The 7,119-nt window shown below is 36.6% G+C and overlaps 1 pseudogene; it reads left to right on the forward strand.

Moving 5' to 3' along the window:
- Positions 1-7,119, forward strand: part of LOC118034635 (low affinity inorganic phosphate transporter 8-like) — a 9,225-nt pseudogene continuing 2,106 nt past the window's right edge.

The following is a 7,119-nucleotide window of genomic DNA, read 5'->3' on the forward strand; positions in this document are numbered from 1 at the left end:
ATGTCAGACGGAACTCGAGCTGTCTTTTCAGCTCTTGACAATGCCAAGACCCAACTCTACCATTTCAACGCAATTGTTATAGCGGGTATAGGATTTTTCACTGATGCTCATGATCTCTTTTGCATCACCGCTGTAACCAAGCTTATCGGCCGCCTATACTACTTTGACCCAGCTAAAGGCGCCCCTGGTAAGCTTCCGGTAAACATCAACAATGCGATAATTGGAGTTGCTTAATGTGGAACCCTAGCAGGGCAACTCTTCTTTGGGTGGCCTGGGGATAAACTTGGTAGGAAGAAAGTTTACGGCATCACTCCAGTTACTATGGTGGGGTGCGCCTTAGCTTCTGGCCTTTCCTTCGGGTCCACAGCTACAAGTGTTATCGGAAGTCTCTGCTTCTTCCGGTTCTGGCTTGGTTTTGGGATTGGAGGAGACTATCCGCTCTCACCTGTGATTATGTCTGAATATGCCATTCAAAAAACTCGTGGAGCATTCATTGCAGCTGTCTTTGCAATGCAAGGAGTACGAATTCTGTTCGCAGGAGCTGTATCCACAATTGTCTCCAAGGCATTCTTGAGTGCTTTCCCATCTCAGCCATTTAGTAAAGTCAATGTGCGATCAACTCAGCCTGAAGCAGATTTTGTTTGGAGGGTAGTTGTATTGTTTTGAATTAAAGGAATAGGAAAAGGCTAGAAAGCCCTTGAAGACTTAGACGTAGGAATAAATAAATGAAGGGTATTGTAGTAATTTAACAAACTTAATAAATGTAAATAGAAAAAAAAAAAAAGAGATCTGAAAATTTTAAGAGCGAACAGGCAAAAAAGAAGGGAGGAAGAAGAAGAAGAAGATGAGAAAGGAAGGGAAAAGAAGGGAAAAGAAAAGGGAGTTAGAGAAAATAAGTTTAAAAGTAAGATTTAGATTGTTAAATGTATAAATATGTGTTATTGAAGTTTAAATTTTGGTTTTGATGAATGTTAGGGTTTTGAGAATTGTGTTTAAGATTTATAGATGAATTAATTTGAATGTTTTATGGTTGATTATTGTGGGTAATGAATTGTTAAGTTGAATTTGAGAGATTGTAGATAAAAATGATGATTTTGAGTTATAGTTTTGTTTGAATGGTGAATTTGTGTTAGAAATCAGGGGGTAACAGTAGGTAATCTGTGAAAATTATGGGTTTGAGGTTGAAGATGATGAAAATTCAATTTGGTCCCTCAATTTGCAAAAATTACAGTTTAGTCCCCAAACTTTGAAAAAATACAAATTGTCCTTGAAGCATATTCCGAGATTCTGAACAGAATAAAATATGAATTATGGGCAGAATTACTGTATAGTAATGTAATTTTAACACTTTCAATTTGGTCCTCCAATTTGACAAAAATTACCATTTGACCCTAAAAATTTGGTAAAATTCCAGAATGGTCCCTATAGCATAATGAGATATTCTGGACATAATTGAGGATTAATTATGGTCATAATTTCAGTATATTCATGGATTTATGACAAATTTTAGTTTGGTCCTCCATTCGATAAAAATTACAATTTGAAAAAAACTCCAAAATGGTCCCTGGAGCATAATTAGAGGTTCTGGACAGAAATTAGGATGAATTATGGACAAAATTACACTATAGTCATGAATTTATGATATTTTTAGTTTGGTCCTCCAATTAGACGAAAGTTACAATTTGGCCAAAAAAATATGATAAATTCCAGATTAGTCCCTAGCTGTAATATTAGCTTTTATAGATTGGTTTGATGAATAATTAAGGATTATTTAGTGAATTATTAGCAATTTTATATATTGTTTTATTATAGATTGAATTTTGGGAAAACCGTTTAAATTTTGGGTTTTGAAAAAATTAACTAGTTAGTTCAAAACATATAGGGTTACGGAATACACACTTAGTTAAGTGTATTAAATAGGTTAAATTTTCTTTCGAGTTGTTCTTGAATATGTCTCCTTTGTATTCAGATAATCCTGATATTCTATCGGCGGGATGTCAATAGGATTTCCTTCGGTATCAACTTTTGAGTGCAGTTTGCTTTTGAGTCAAGTGAGTGGATAATTTTTCATATGCATGAGAAATATTATAAATATTTGATTTGTTAATATGAATTGGATCATGCTTCTTGATAATATATATATATATATATATATATATATATATATATATATATATATATATATATATATATATTATTATCCTTGTTATGATAAAGCATGATCAATTATTGAATCTGAATCTTGATATGAACCAGTATATATTTTGAATTGACTTTTGAATTGATAGCTTCTCATTTGATTGATGTCATGAGTTGAACTTTGAGATATGAATATGTTTGTTTGATTATGATTATGAACCTATGATATATTAGTCAGAATATCCATGCTAACAGGGTAATGTTAGTCTTTATGCACATCGTATCTGAACCTTAGTTGGTTGGGGGAATCACCAACCTGTGTGGACTGATCATCTTATAGTAAGGAGCCTCATGCTCATTGCATTTTGATTTTTCTGACGAGCTTTACCATATGATCTTCTTGTTATGGTCTATTTGAGAAACCTTCCTATAAGAACCTAGAGCTATAATTGTATATATATTCTCATTGTTGTATTACCTTGTGTGTGTATATTTAATATTATCTATTCACTGAGTTGTTGAACTCACCCTCTCATAATTATTTTTTTCAGGCTTATAGCTTGATAGGAAGTTACTTTTGTTGAACCTTCCGAACTTACTTTTTGGTTGTAATTTGTACATTCCTTTTATGTCAAGTTACTGCTCCAAAACTATGAATTATATTAACTCTTGTATTAAGACAATTACATTATATTATGAAGTTAGTTTTGTTATTAGTGTTGCGTTGAACTCAGAACGAGTTTTGAAGGATAAATTTGTATGTAAGTTTGGGTTCACATAGGTATGGAACCTTGGAGGGGAACCTTGCCTATATGCCGGTCATGGATCCGAGATTCGGGTTGTAAAAAACTTGGTATCAGAGCTTTAGGTTAAAGAAACAATAGTACAATTAATTTCATAACAAGTGGAGCATTAGGATTTGTATCGTCTTGTTTGTTATTTTTGAAAATTTGAATTCTCATCAAGCATGTCTTCTTCCTTGTGATAAATATGCTTTCCTATAATTCTGTGATAATTATCATGCTATTGTTCTAGCATGACTTAAGTGCTCTCACTTTTATTTTAGGAAATGTTGAGGAATAGACGAATAACTAATACTATTAGAGTATATGATGATCAGGATAATGTCCCTATGTGTGGTTAAGAACTGCAAGGTAGAGAAGGAGGCACGGTGCACTCGTGCCTTAACATGTTGAGGAGATACCTCCACCAGTGGAGGAATAGCCTCAAGAGATAGGAAAATATGGTTGATGAAACAGGTATGGAGGTAGCTGACCCTGAGACTGTTACAGAGTTTCAGTAACTTAACCAGGTTGTGCGGACCTGGATAGAGTTTACTATTGAGAGAGATAGAAGAAGGGATAAAGATGTACCCTCGACATCCCATATTGTTCAGGGAGTTAATGTGTCGTTGAATGACTTCATGAAGTTGGCACCTCCTATTTTTATTGGGATGGACAGTTCAGAGGATCCTAGATGATATTTGGCGACGCTGTGAAGCTTTGGGATGTACAGACCATCGAGTTGTGAGTTTGGCATCGTTCAAGTTGGAAGGAGATATGGCGATCTCTTGGTTTGAGTATAGGAAAAGAGCAAGGCCAATAGAGGCTCAGTGGACATGAAAGGAGTTTAGCTCCATCTTCTTAGATAGGTGTCTCCCTCAGAGCGTCAAGGATGCTCGACTTTATAAGTTTGAGAGGCTATCTCAAGGGAGCATATATGACAGTGGATAAGTATGATCTGAAGTTCACTCAGCTATCTAGGTATGTAGAACATCTTCTACCCATTGAGGAGTGGATGGTGAAGAGGTTCATTAGAGGACTCAAATCCTTTATGTATAAGGTGATGGTGTCATAGGTGTTTCCATCCTACTCCTCAGCTGTTAATAGCGTCAGGTTGATAGAGGCGCGAGAAATAGAGGACATGATTGTTGGCCAGTCTAAAAGGCCTAGAGAAGAGGTCAGTCTTTTTAGGCAAATAAGGATTAAGTATATGCTAGTTTAGGGGACGAAGTGGTTGTCAGGGCTCATGGGTTCAGAGGAGGTTTATACAGAGACCGTCAGTTAGTGGCTCAAACAGTTAGAGTGGCAGTAGTGGTACTTAGAGTTTAGTTCAAACTACACCTCGTAGTTCATTTGTTTCACCTGTGGATAGTTCTTTATGTCAGCATTGTGAAGGAGGTCATACCAGTGCAGAGTGATACAGAAGGAGTGGGGCTTGTTTTAGTTATGGCCAGATAGGTCATAAGATTAAAGAGTGCCCGAGGAGACAGTTGTCCACTTCAGGGTTATCTACTTCAGTCCAGCATCCTATTCAGGCACCATCGACGAGCCAGTCTATGGCTCATGGGGGTAGAGGTTTTGGTGGCCGTGATTAGAGAGGTCGAGGTGCAGGTAATAGAGGTCAGATACAACAGGGTCAAGGGCATGTCAGAGTTTTTACCTTGACTCAGTAGGATGCTCAAGCATCCAACACAGTTGTTTCAGGTATTCTTCATGTTTGGAGCAAAAATTTTTGTTTGATACGGGTGCAACTCATTCATTTGTGTCTTCATATTTTTCCATGAGGTTAGTATATAACAACCAACCTTGTTAAAATCCCTAATTTTTAATTTCTAATCCCTTAGATGAATTAATATTAGTGAAGTATATGTATCTGGATTGTGAAATAGAGATTAAAGATAAGATCTTTATAGGAGATTTAAATGTCTTAAATATGGTTGATTTTGATGTGATTTTAGGAATGGATTGGTTGGCAAAACATAGGGTTTTGGTAAATTGTTGGGGTAAGAAAATAATGTTTGATCCAGATGAAGAAGTTGGGTTGGTATTTCAAGGAGATAAGATTGGGTCTCCATCAATTATGTTATCGGCTATCTCGAGGAAAATGGCTCGAAAAAGAATTAAGTGCTACCTAACATATATAGTTGATGTAGAGAAAGAAGTTCCTCAATTAGATCAAGTCCCTATAGTTAGGGAGTTTATCAATGTTTTTCCCAATGACTTACCTGGATTGCCTCCGTATAAGGAGATTGAGTTTTGTATTGATTTGGTTTCGGGTACCAAACCAATATTAATGGCATCATATAGAATGGCGCCAATAGAATTGAGGAAGCTAAATGAGCAACTGCAGGATTTGTTGGATAAAATGTTTATCCGACTAAGTGTGTCCCCTTGGGGAGCCCTAGTGTTATTTGTGAAGAAGAAAGATGGGTCATTTAGGTTATGTATAGATTATAAGCAACTGAATCGGGTGACAGTTCGAAATAGATACCCATCCCTCGTATAGATGATTTGTTTGATTAGTTTATAGGAGCTCAATTCTTTTCTATGATTGATCTTTGAATCTGGGTATCATCAGTTAAGGATTAGGGAGGCAGATATTTCGAAGACAACTTTTAGAACTCGGTATGGTCATTATGAGTTTTTAGTGATGTCTTTTGGGTTTTGACGAAGCACCAGCAAGTTTATGGATTTGATGATTTGAGTGTTTGACCAGTTTATTGATCGATTTGTTGATAGTTTTTATTTGATAATATTTTGGTGTATTCGGTCTAGAGAGGAGGCATGAGCAGCACTTGAGAATGATGCATTAAACTCTGCGAGATCATCAATTGTATGGCAAGTTCTTAAAGAGTGAGTTTTGGTTGGAGAGTGTAGCATTTAGTGGGCATGTAGTGTCAAGGAATGGGATTGAGATTGATCCTCAAAAGATTGAAGCAGTTAAACAGTGGCTTAGGCCTACTTCGGCGACAGAGATTAGAAGTTTCTTAGGTTTGGTCGGCTACTATCGGAGGTTTGTGGAGAACGTTTCTCGGATTTCTACACCATTGACTAAGCTAACGCAGAAAGAGTTAAGTTTTAGTGGTCTGAAGCTTGTGAGAAAAGTTTCTTAAAGTTGAAAAAGAGATTAACTACAACGCATATTCTAGCAGTACCATTAGGTTCTAGTGGTTGTTACACAATGTATTGTGATGCTTTAAGAGTGGGGTTAGGATGTGTTCTAATGCAGCATGGCAAAGTTATTGCTTATGCTTCACGACAGTTAAAGAAGCATGGACAGAACTATCCTACACATGATTTAGAGATGGCGGTTGTAATTTTTACTTTGAAGATTTGGAGGCACTATTTGTATAGTGAAACTTGTGAGATCTTTACAGATCACAAGAGTTTGAAATACATCTTTCAGCAGAGGGATGTAAACCTGAGGCAAAGGAGATGGATGGAACTGCTGAAGGATTATGATTGTACCATACAGTACCACCCAGGTAGGGCAAATATAGTTGCCGATGCTTTGATTAGAAAATCATCAGGAAGTTTAGCTCATATTTAAGAGGTACAAAGACCTCTAATTAGGGAGCTGCATGAATTAGTGGATGAAGGAGTTAGATTTGATCTTAGTGAAGTTGGAGCAATGATTGCTCATTTTCAGGTTAAGTCAGATTTGTTTGATAAGATAAAAGCAGCTCAGAAGAAAGAACTTAGGATCAGAAATGAGGTTGAGTAGGGTAAAGCTGCAGGTTTAGTGATAGGTGATGATGATGTGCTGAGATATATGAATAGGCTTTGTGTACCTGATGTAGATGATCTGAGGAGAGAATTGATGGTAGAGGCACATCAGACAGTTTACACAATGCATCCAGGTTCCACCAAGATGTATAAAGACCTTAAGGTGTGTTATTGGTAGAATAGGATGAAGGCTGATATAACAGATTTTGTTTCTAAGTGTTTGACCTGTTAGAGGGTAAAGGATGAACACTAGAAACCTCCTGGATTGTTGCAACTGTTGATTCTAGAATGGAAGTGGGAAAGGATCACAATGGACTTTGTGAAAGGATTGCCTAGGAGTCAGGAGGGTTATGATTCGATATGGGTGATTGTTGACAAGTTGACAAAATCAACCCATTTTCTGCTAGTTAAGATTACTTATGGATATGAAAAGTTGGCAGAATTGTTTATTAGTGAGATTGTACGGGTAGTG

This window comes from Populus alba, chromosome 19, assembly GCF_005239225.2.
Source record: "Populus alba chromosome 19, ASM523922v2, whole genome shotgun sequence".
Taxonomy (NCBI): Eukaryota; Viridiplantae; Streptophyta; class Magnoliopsida; order Malpighiales; family Salicaceae; genus Populus; species Populus alba.